This window comes from Mus musculus, chromosome 14 (genome assembly GCF_000001635.26).
Source record: "Mus musculus strain C57BL/6J chromosome 14, GRCm38.p6 C57BL/6J".
Classification (NCBI taxonomy): domain Eukaryota; kingdom Metazoa; phylum Chordata; class Mammalia; order Rodentia; family Muridae; genus Mus; species Mus musculus.
Window position 1 is genome coordinate 3,318,474 of NC_000080.6, and position 12,173 is coordinate 3,330,646.

The window sequence follows — 12,173 nt, forward strand, 5'->3', positions numbered from 1 at the left end:
GAAGAAGTAAAGGCCTGTAGCTCATTTGCTTTACAGGGATCTTGTGAGATTCTAGGTAGGAAATAGTTTGCAGGGATGACAGCCTTGTGTAATTGACAAATAAGTGGATTTCATTGCTGTCTTTTGGTGGCTTCTCTATTCCCCCCTTTCCCCTCTATCTCAAAATGGTCTCTGCAGGCTTCATATATCTTGGTTCACACTGAGAGGTCCTGAGTAGCATATTGTCAGTCCCATTTTCTTTGAGTGCTGTTGGAGTGGTCATTCCTGGGCCTGAGAGTCTGGAGTTGTCTGGATGACCAGAGATGACAGAGAGGCTTCTCACAGGCTCAGGTTTGGTGTGAGATTTCTGAGGCTTCATGAAAAAATTTCTTAATATATGCCCCCAATTCTGACCAAGAAGAGTGTTCTCTAGTGATTTTTGTTAGATGTTTTTTTTTTTTTTTCTGTCCCCTGTGACAGGGATTCTCTGTGCAGCACCTGCTGTCCTGGAACTCACTCTGTAGACCAGGCTGTCCTTGAATTCAGAAATCTGCCTGCCTCTGCTTCCCAAGTGCTGGGATTAAAGTAGTGTGCCACTATGACCTGGCTTCTCCAGGGCTTTCTATCCCTCTAAAGTAATCACAGAGTCGTTGGGTCTCCCTTGAAACATCTCCTGTGCATAGTCTGAATTATCTTGGTCCTGAACCATAACAGATACCTCATTATTTTGTGCTCAGTTATGATTTTATGTGAATCAGTCTGTGTGTGCTTCTGTGTGTGTCTGTGTCTGTGACAGTGTGTCTGTGTGTTTCTTTTTGTGTATGCATTGTTTTCGTGACCTGTGTCTCTCTCAGTATGTTGGGAGGCCATTCAGTGACATCTGAGTTGTGCAGTTATTCTCTATATTACTTCTTTGAGCATTGGTCTCTCAATAAAAGTGACATTTCCTGTTTTGTTCTGTCCAGTAGTCTTTGCATCTCCTGTTCACTATCAGGTAGCACCCCCTCTTTCATTTATTTCAACAAATTGATAAACACAGCTATTTTAAAAATAAGTGTTAGATTCCTTCACTTTCCCTGCATAGATTTATCTCCCTGGGAGATTTGGGTTTGTCTTATTGGCTCCACCATGAACATGCATAGAATCCTACCGTGCATCCCTCTGCTAACATGGTTTTTGTAACTATATTGTGGGCATGGCTTTGTTTCAGGATAGATTCCTCTTCATAGTTGGCACAGTGCTGCATTTCATAAATGTCACAGCACGTTATTTCACCAGCTTTCTTCCTACTGATATTGAGGAAGATTTAATATCACATGAACTGTAATAGGTTGAAAAGTTCCTGGGTAGTGACCAAAAGTCACTGTCTTCCTCTGATGCTACCAAGGAACCAGTGTAGTTGTAGGGAAGGCTACTGAGAGAGTCAACATGGGGCTTGCTGGAGGCTTTTCTTAGGAATCTATTTCTTGGGAATTTGGTATTGTGTTGTCCAGGTTAACTGTGCAGAGCTTGTAACTTCCTGGTAGGATCAGAAAGCATCTGCATAAAAAAAATTTTGAAGAGGAGTTAATTACAGATGAGGCCACAAAGACTGCCTGAGTCTAAGAACCTTATACTCATACACATCAGAGGTCCCAGTAGCTGCTCATGCAACAGGAAATGTGCTGGGCGACAGTAATATTTTCATTGATTTGTGTTTGTGTATCTCTATGTGTGTATTGTGTGGTGTGTATGTTTTTGTTCCTTGTGTGTGGTGTGTGTGTTTGTCTGTGTGTGTTTGGACCACGTTTGGCTGAGCTTGTTTATACTAAAGTTGTGTATTAGTGTAATACTAGGTAATTTTGTGTTTGTGATATGGGTGCTTGTATATACAAATGTGTGTGTGTGTGTGTGTGTGTGTGTGTGTGTGTGTGTGTGTGTGTGTGAGTAATTGTGCATGAATGCACCTGTGTGTGTCTCTAGAGGTCAAATTTAATGAGAAATACACTCTGAGGTTTGAGTTTGCACCTATGAAATATCAAATACAGCACTTCAATTATTCTTCATGCTCACCTAACACCCAAGAATAAAAGGACACAAGAATTCTTGTAGGGTCAGATTTTTAACTGACTAGAGACAAAACTATTGATTCTCATTGAAATCTTTAGAGCAAATGTAAGGGATATGGTATATGGAGGTAAGGAGGACATTGCTGTATAAAATCGTTGTGTTTATGACCTTTTTCTGCTCTTGGTGAATTGTGAAGGACCACTGGGAGGTCAGGTGGCTCACTGTGTCTTCTAAGCATTCCAGGTTGTTTTCCTCATTGCCTGCCACCATTACATTTCCTGCTACCTCTGCTCAGTAAAGCTTTGCCTTGTAGTTTGTCTTGGATTTTACTCATTGAGAGATTGAGTTGCTTGGAGCTGAACTTGCATCCAGCAGAATTCCCATAGCTGTGGAGCAAACCAGGCCTGCTTCAGGAGCCCATTGAGGGTCTTGATAATCTAAAGTACTCACACTATCTTATCTGTGTAGCATTCAGCAGGACTGTTCTTCAACATCATTTTCTCAGAGTTAAAATCAGCCTCAGTTGGGGTTGGGAGAAATGAGGACCTTCAGACGGTTCTGGTAGTATAAAATTGGTTATGTCTGTTAGAAGCCATGTTCTGAAAGTAGAAAAGAAGTCCTCATTGACCCAGTTCTTCCAGAACAAGTAGGAGGTATCCACAGATTCTAGGGTATTCAGGGCTGTAGTGGTCCTCAGAGCAGCCCTGAAGGAGAAGTTATCCTGATGTCCATTTGCTGAAGAATGAAACGGTACTGTGTGGTGCAGCCCTTCCATGAACTCAGTGTGAGATAATCCATGCAAGCTTTTGTCCTTCAACTAGTCAGCCTTTTCTTACTCAAAATAGCCCTGACACAATCACATTCTGGGGAGAAAATGGTTCCTTTGGATCCTGTTATAGACAGTTCCTATTACTCTGGGCTCATACCTTTGGACACCAAGTCAGTTAGGTGATGGAAAATGGAGATCCTATTGAAAGAAATTGTTTACTTTGGGACAAGTCTGAAACAGTGAGCAAGAACAAGAGGCTGGTCCACCACCAACATGTGAGCATAGGCTGGGAAACAAACCTATTCTACACAGCCTTGGGAACTTGCTGAGCCAGATTGGATAATAGGACAAGAACCCTGATTCCCAGACTGGTTTATGAGTGGAAAGCATATCACTGACTGTGCTGCCTATATGCTTTGCCCACTAAGTACCTTTCCCATTCAAGATTTGGTTTTTTATGCCTCTAAAGTTTCCTGGGAGATTTTTATATTTGTATTAACCCGGAAACTAAATGGGGCACTGCAATACAATATGCTTGTATTGCATAAACACAAATAGGTGTGTTTGAGAGTGTGCCCTACAATAGTCATAGATGTACAGGGGTGTTGTGTTTTTTTCATGACCATCACTTTTAAGGTTCATTGCTCGGCCTTGGGAATATTTTTATTTAGCAAACTCTTACAGATTCTAGGACCTATGAATTACCCATGGGGTTTTATGTTGTATGTTGTCTCTGGTTATTTGGAGATAGAGGGATTGACAAGTGGAACCTTGTGAGGTTCCTGCACTGGAGAAATAATCATAGCCTTCACTTCAGTTCAGGGCATGCTCACACCCCATAAGGAATCTACATGGTTTTCTAGGTTGCACACATCTCTCTTGGACTCACATTCAGACATTGTTCAATTGTTATTACTCAATATAATATACCCGCACAACTGGGGAAATGTGGTGTTTTTTTAAAACTCCAGTATAATGTGTCATTGACAGTACTGATTCTAGCAGTTTTTAAAAGGTGAGAAACAATTCCAAGCTCAGGTGTTCTATGACACTTGGGATGCACGGTATGATCTCAGCTCATAGGTCATGTTGGTTTGTCCAGCTGAATAGAGCTGTTCTGGGAGGGACAGCTGAATTGACAAATGCTTACCAGGCCTTTGTTTCTTCCTTCCCTAAGTCTGAAATAGTCCAGCAGAAAGCAGAACATGGCACAGACCACGACATGATCTCCCTCAAAGAGAAGTGCTGGAGGAGGAGCACTGTGTGTGCACAGGAAATACACCACTGTTGCCTCTCATCCCTAATAACCATGGCTGTAATGGGCTGTATGCTCCTCCTTTATTTTGGTTTCTTGGGTATGAACAGGCCTTAATTTCATCTAGCCTCTGGCCCAGGAAGAGTGCACATTTAAAGGGATTAAGAGAAATGCTGAGACACATTAAGAGCTGCTGGGCATCCAGGAAGAATCTGAGTGCAAATTTATCTTTTCCTGATGGGTCATCATGACTAATTACATGGAGATCAGTCAACAAAATTGTAAAACCTTGGGTCCAAGTCTACAACCTGTGTTCTGCTTTGACTTGGGAGGCCATATCCTTCAGACCCACACTCCAAAAGGAGAGTGTTGCTTAAATTTCTCCTGCAAAGATTTTTACCTGCAGGAACTGCTTTTCTACTTAGTTGCCAAGGACAGCCACAGGCTATAAGTCTGTGCTACAAAATAAGCAGACTAAGAATTTTGCTTTGCACAATTTTTTGGTTTGATTTTGGTTTGAGTTTTGATTAGTTTAGTTATTTGGTTTTTCTTGTTTTCATTCAAAGTTTTGTTATTAATTGGTTGTTTATTTGTTCTTGTAATTAATTTGATATTTTGATAAGGCTATATACAGTACATATTGACTGTCAGCTTTTAGTTACAATTGAGTACATTGCATTTATTCTTATGACTAACACCTTGATCTCCAACTCTTCACTCTTAAAAACCTTGTTATTTCAGGTGTGATCATGAAATCCCACAGATATCAGACCCAGATGGATCTCTGCATTCTTCACGGGACCTGGGCTCCATAGTTTCTTCTGAGCCAGACTGCACTACAAAGTCCATCATAAATTCATTGTGGAGAGTGTGTCCAACTCTCTGGATAGGAACTTAATGTTGGAAAACTTACCCATGCTGCATCCTTGTTGTCAAATATTTAGCTACTGTGAAAATTCTGTGGATGATGATGTTGCACACATTAATGGCAAATACATCAGTATTTCTGTAATAACTCTCATTAATTAAAAGCATAGTCTAAGGGAATAAAAAGCTGTCAGAAAACACAGCAGTGTATGCTTCAGCTTTCCTTCAAATATAAAATCACTGGTAACTGCAAGTAGAGATAATAAATTCCACAATCTGTTTGGGGACAGGTTTCTCTACGGGTCCTTCAACATTCATTTTATTACTTTATGATTCACCTGTGTCTGCCAAAAGACATCATTCAAAAACGATGAAGACTGCAATTAGGTATCATCCTATAAAATCCTAACAAAAGCTTTTTTATTTGATATTTTCTTTACATACATTTCAAATGTTAAACCCTTTTCTTGTTTCCTCTCTGAAGATCCCCTTTTTCCTACCCCCAACCCCTGCTTCCCAACCTACCCACTCCCTCTTCCTAGCCCTGGCATTCCCCTTTACTGGGGCACAGAACCTTCACAGGACCAAGGATCTCCTCCCAGTGATGACCAACCAGGCCTTCCTCTACTACATATTTAGCTAGATCCATGAGTTTCACCATGTGTTTTCTTTGGCTGGTGGTTTAGTCCCAGGGATCTCTGGAGGTACTGGTTAGTTCATATTGTTGTTCCTTCTATGGGGCTGCAAACCCTTCAGCTCCATAGTTCCTTTCTCTAGCTCCTTCACTGGGGACCCTGTGCTTTGACCAATAGATGGCTGTGAACATCTACTGCTGTATTGGTCAGGCAGTGGCAGAGCCTCTCAGTAGACAGATATATCAGGCTCCTGTCAGCAATCTCTTGTTGGCATCTGTTGTAGTGTCTGGTTTTTGTGGTTGTTTATGGGATGGATCCCCAGGTGAAGTCTCTGGATGGATATGAGGTGTCCTCCTGCCTCAGCACTAATTTGAACACAAATTTGTACACATGCATCCACACACAGGTATACAGGCACACCAAACAGGCGCTGACACTGTAACCTAAGTACATTATGAATCCCTTTGACCTTTTCTGGTCTATGCATCTTTTATCTGTCTTTAAACACAGACAACATACCTGACATACCACTTTGTAACCTGTAGTCTCCCCTCCCCCAGCCTGAAACCTGCTTGCTCAGGGGTGGAGCTTCTCGCTCAATCATTCTGCCATGCCCACTGCTGGAACCTGCTTCTTTGCTGTTTGGAGCCCTGCACATTGTCACTCTGCTATTGGAACCCAAGATTAATTTCCGGGAATAGGGGCCCCCTTTCCCTGCTTTATAGTTGCATGTGGAACAGTAAAATTGAGCTTTGATCAGAATGACTGTCTTAGCTACATTTCTTTATCTTGCCACCTAGCCCCTCTTCTCTTCCAGGTTTCCAAAATGCCTTTCCAGGCTAGAACCCATGTTGTCATCTGCTGGCCGGACACAACAGTAACCTCATGTACTAAAGAGAAGTTCTTTAAGTCAGACGTGATGGAACATTACTGATATCCCAAGACTCAGGAAAGGTGTGAAAAGTACAAGTCCAGGGCCACCATGAGCTACATCATGCTATTTCCAAACAAAACAAAACAAAACAAAACAAAACAAAACAAAACAAAACCAAAGTTTGTTTTATAAGCATTTGTTCAGTTGGTAGAGTACTTCCCTAGCATGAACTCAGGGGGATGGAGACAGGTAAGTCAATGTTTTCCGCTTCATAACAAGTTTGGGAGTAGTCTGGCTACAGGGAAATGGGTAGGTGTGAGATCAACAATACAGTGTGTGTGTGTTCTCAGAGAGAGAGAGAGAGAGAGAGGGAGAGACAGAGAAAGAGAGTTTATTGTTAAGACACTTAGATGTGACTTTGATAACTTCTCTCTTGAGCAGTCCATGGGCACTGTGGCGGTCTGAATGCGAATAGCCCCCATATATTTGGGAAGGATTAAGAGGTGTAGCCTAATGGAGGAGTTTCAAAAGCCCATAGCATTCCCTGTCTCCTGCCTGTGGATCAGATGTAAACTCTCAGCTACCACTCCAGTATGATACCTGTCTGCTGCCATGCTCCCCACCATAAGAGTCATGGACTAGCACTCTGCACCCAGGAGCCCCTGTAGACGCCTTCTTCTATACGTTGCCTTGGTCATGCTTTCTCTCCATAGCAGTAGCAAAGTAACCAAGACGGCCCCGTGATATGTACAACTACCACCCCCCCAACCCCCACACAGTTGTTCTCAGTAAACTCCATTTATGTTTCGTACAGACTTGTACTGAATTTCTCTTTTGTGGTGTAAGTTAAGAGTCTCATTTTTCAGTGAGTAGAAGTCCCCCTAAGGGACAGTTGCCAATGTTGAGCTGTGTCTTCCTTTTCCACTGCCATTACTATGCAGCCCAGGACTGCTTGGGGACCTTTCCTGAAGTGCCTTCCCCAGCCCTTAAGTTTCAAAGGCCCTCTCTAGTCTCCTGGATTCCTGCCTCCCTGCTAGATGTCATGCTGGCTACTGAGTCACCTACAGCTGCCTTCAGGCTCCTTATGTGATTAATCTCCAGAATTGATTCCGAGAGAATAATCACAGAATTATTGATCCCGAGAGCACCTGGGTTGATTCTTGGCAACTGCCTGTCTTGGCTTTGGAGCTCTAAGCTGGAATCTGAAGTGGCTGGGTCCTACAACTGTATAGAGGGGCTCTGCTAGAAGTATTCTCGGGGGATCATAAGAACTAGCTTCCCATGCTGCCCCTGGCTTTTCCCCTGCACATTTGGAGGGAACCTCATATTTTCTATTTCTTTAAAAGAAAACGTATTTATTTTCAAGTTTATTTTAGGTATATGAGCATTTTGCCCACAGTATATGTCTTTGTACCATGAATGTGCTGTATGCGTAGAGGCCAGGAGAGGGTGTCAGATCCTCTGAAATTGGAGTTGCAGATGAATGTTAGCCATTGTGTGAGTGCTAGGAACCCAATTTGGGTCCCCTGGAAGACAGCCAATGCTCTTAACCTATAGCTGACTCTCCTGCCCTGAACGTGCCATTTCTTGAACTACAACTAAATCTGTCACAATTTATATTTATTTTAGACTCAATTGTTTCATCCTCTCTCTGTGGAAAGCAGACCTCATGTTGGTTTGTTCTTTTTTCTGCATCGTTAACAACCTCACCCAGCAGTCATGGAATACTTTTTCATAGTTTTCTATACTGATCTCTTTGTTAGATGAATCATTTGTAATTATTAATCATTTTCTTCTCTTACAAGCAACAACAACTTTGCGGAGAAAAAAATACATGATCTTACCATACTTTAGCCAAAAGGAAGGAAAAAAATACATGCAATTATGGAATCCTGTTGCACATTAATAACCAGTAGCCATGTTGAGACATAACCTACCAATTCAAAAATTCTTATTTTATCATATGTACACTTTTTACACATTGGGCTTTAGGTAGTTAAAATATTTAACAGTTTTTTATTTTTAATAATAACATTTTTTTTACTATTAGTAATGTGTGTGTGTGTGCAGAAGAACATGCTATCCTGTACATGTGCGGGTCAGGGGATAACTTTGTAGCCTTAGTTCTCTCTTTCCACATTTATGTGCATTTAGTGATCTATTTAACTGACATCATTAGGCTTGTGTGGCCCATGCCTTTACCCACTGAGCCATCTCACCAGCCCTATATTGTGCTTTAAAAAAATCTGTCTTTCATTTTAAAATGACATTTAGTTTTTTTTTTCTCTCTTAATAATTAGGTGAGATGTGGACAACAGGAAAATAAGGTCATTTGTAGAATTTACACCTTGAGTTATGAGCTAGAAATAACACCAAACCCAGACACTGTTGCTGATGCAAGGGCTATGTAGAAAGATCCTGTTATACATACATGCCCGCCCACCCATGCCCACATACAGGTTTAAAAGATAAATAAAAAACAAAGTATATTAAAAAAGACCTAACAGCTTTGTAAAAGAATGAGATGAAAGTTGTAAGGAGATTAACAAATGAGAAGACAGTGGTCATATTAAGAAATTAAGAAGCAGGCTAAACAGAGACAGGAAGATTACTACAAGTTTGAAGCCAGTCCCATCTCTGTAGAGACTGGTAGGCCAATCACCAGAACTACATAGCAAAACCTTACCTCAAAAGGACAAGAAATCAGCACTGGCAACTGAACATTGTTGCAAACAAAATTAGGGAATTGGATAATATTTCAGAGAAAAGTATCCAAGACTAGCAAAACACACACAGACACAAACAAAACAAAACAAAACAAATCATCGTCACCATCACCATCACCAGCAACAACAACACCACCACCACCAAAGAGGAGAACGGTGAAAGAAAGATCGAGATTTGGAGGATAGTATAAAATCTCTGTGTCAAATCTAGTTATAGAAACTCAAAATAGAGAAAATTGCATGGAACAGGAATGAAGATAAGTAACAGTTGAATTTAAAACATTTTCAGTCTTCTCTTGAGGGACATCTGGGTTGTTTCCAGCTTCTGGCTATTATAAATAAGGCTGCTATAAACATAGTGGAGCATGTGTCCTGGTTATATGTTGGCGTATGTTTTGGGTACATGTCAATTAGTGGTATAGCTGGGTCTTCAGGTAGATCTATTTACAAATTTCTGAGGAATCGCCAGATTGATTTCAGAAGTGGTTTGACCAGCTTTCAGTCCCACCAGCAATGGAGGAGTGTTCCTCTTTCTCCGTATCTTCGCCAGCATCTGCTGTCACCTGAATTTTTGATCTTAGCCATTCTGACTGGTGTGAGGTAGAATCTCAGGGTTGTTTGGTTTGCATTTCCCTGGTGACTAGGGATGTTGAACATTTCTTTAGGTGCTTCATGGTCATTCAGTATTCCTCAGTTGACAATCTCTGTTTAGCTCTGTTCCCCATTTTAATAGGGTTATTTGGTTCTCTGGAGTTCTTCTTGAGTTCTTTGTATAGACTGGATATTAGCCTTTGATAGTATATAGGATTGGTAAAGATCTTTTCCCAATCTGTTGGTTGCCATTTTGTTTCATTGACAGGGTTCTTTGCCATACAAAATGTTTGCAATTTTTTGAGGTCCCATTTGCCGATTGTTGATATTAGTTATCTGGAGACACCAAACCCAGACACTATTGTTGATGCCAAGAAGCACTTGCTGACAGGAATCTGGTATGAGTGTCCCCTGACCAATACAGATGCAGATACTCATAGGCAACCATCTAACTGAGCATGAGGATACCAGTGAAAGAGCTAGGGGAAGGACTGAAGGAGCTGAAGGGGGTTGCATCCCCATAGGAAGAGCAATATCAACTAACTGGACCACCCCATGCTCCAAGAGACTAAACCATCAACCAAAGAGTATACAAGGAGGGATCCATGGCTCCAGATACATATGTAGCAGAGGATGACCTTGTTCGGCATTAGTGGGAGGAGAGGCCCTTGGTCCTGTGCAGGTTTGATGACCCAGTGTAGGGGGATGCTAAAGGAAGGGTGGGAGTAGGTGGGGGATTGGGGATCACCCTCATATAGGCAAAGAGGAGGCAGGAGAAAGAGGGTTGGGTGGGGGTGGTTGTGGACAGTTAAAGGGGGATATCATTTGAAATGTAAACAAATAAAATGATTAATTAAAAATCCACCCCCCAAACCCAAAAAACATTTTCAGATTTAGAGAAGGATTTATATTTCAGGGTAAAATGAATATCAATTTCATAAGAAGAAACAAACAATCCTAAAACTAAAATCCACTTAGATTCAAACCATTAGTCCAAACACAAAATGAAAATATTAAAACTTGATGGACAGAAACATAGTGGACTGAGAGTAGACATCTCAATCCTGGCCCGAGGTGCCAAAAGGTTGTTATGAAGGGTTGGTGTTAATCACTTTCCATGTAGAATTCTGTAGACATTGAAATTTTGATGTAGGCATAGGAGGAAATAAAAATACAAGACTCAGAGGCCTTTGGTGAAAGAAATTGAAAAGCACATTCTCAGACACACACACAGACACACACAGACACACACACACACACAGATATACACACACACACAGAGACACACACACACACACAGAGACACACACACACACAGACACCAGTGTCTAGAGTTCTGTGAAGCAATGCCCCTCCCTGCCTTTTTTGTCTCCCACAGGAGACGCTATATCACTTCCCTCCTCTGTAAAAAGCACATTCTCAGACACACACATACACACACACACAGAGACACACAGACACACACACAGAGACACACACACACAGAGAGACACACACACATGCAGACACACACACAGACACACACAGACACACACATAGACACAGACACAGACACACACACACACACACACACACACCACTGTCTGTAGAGGTCTGTGAAGCAATGCTCCTCCTTGCTTTTTTTTGTCTCCCACCCCAAACTCTGTATCACTTCCCTCCTCTGTATGAGGGCAAAGCCTCAGGAGGTGGATGGTAATGTGGAACAGAGGACACACCCCACAATCTCCTAAAGTGTACTGTTCCCTGAGAAGGAAATAAGGTGAGGGGGAGGGGCGGTGGCAGCAAGGCTTTCCTAGAGCCCTTTAGTCTGATTAATACACACAATGAATGAAAACAGTCATGCTAAAAGTAGTGCTCTTAGGATGGTCTGGTAGTAGTGAGATCAAACCGTATTTTTAGGACATCCTTAAAACACAATGACTTGGAAGAGTTGAAAAACAGAACTAGTTATACTGTGCATTCAGGAGCAAAGAGAACACTTTTATTATACAGGACAGAATTTAATGTTATAAGACAATGGAGATGGTATTCTGTTTCTTGCTTTATGTTTTGAATTGTTTTATGTGAGTGTGTGCCTGCCTGTCTATCTGGGCACCATGTTCATGCAGGTACCTGAGGCCAGAAGAGGGTATTGGATCTTTTGGAACTGGTGTTACAGGTAGCTGTGAGCTGCCCAAGGTGGGTACTGGACACTGAACGTGGGTCCTCAGGAAGAACACTGAGTGTTCTTAGTCACTGAGCCATCTCTCCAGCCCCTCCACCTACAAGACACCAGTTCCATTTATACAGAATCTGCTATCATAACCAGACCCCTTCCTTAGGTGCTCATGCAAGTTAGGACTTCAACGGGAACTGGGGAGATACGAACATTTAGAACATAGAAACAGCTGTATATGTAGTCACATTAATGAAGCAATCTGGATTATAA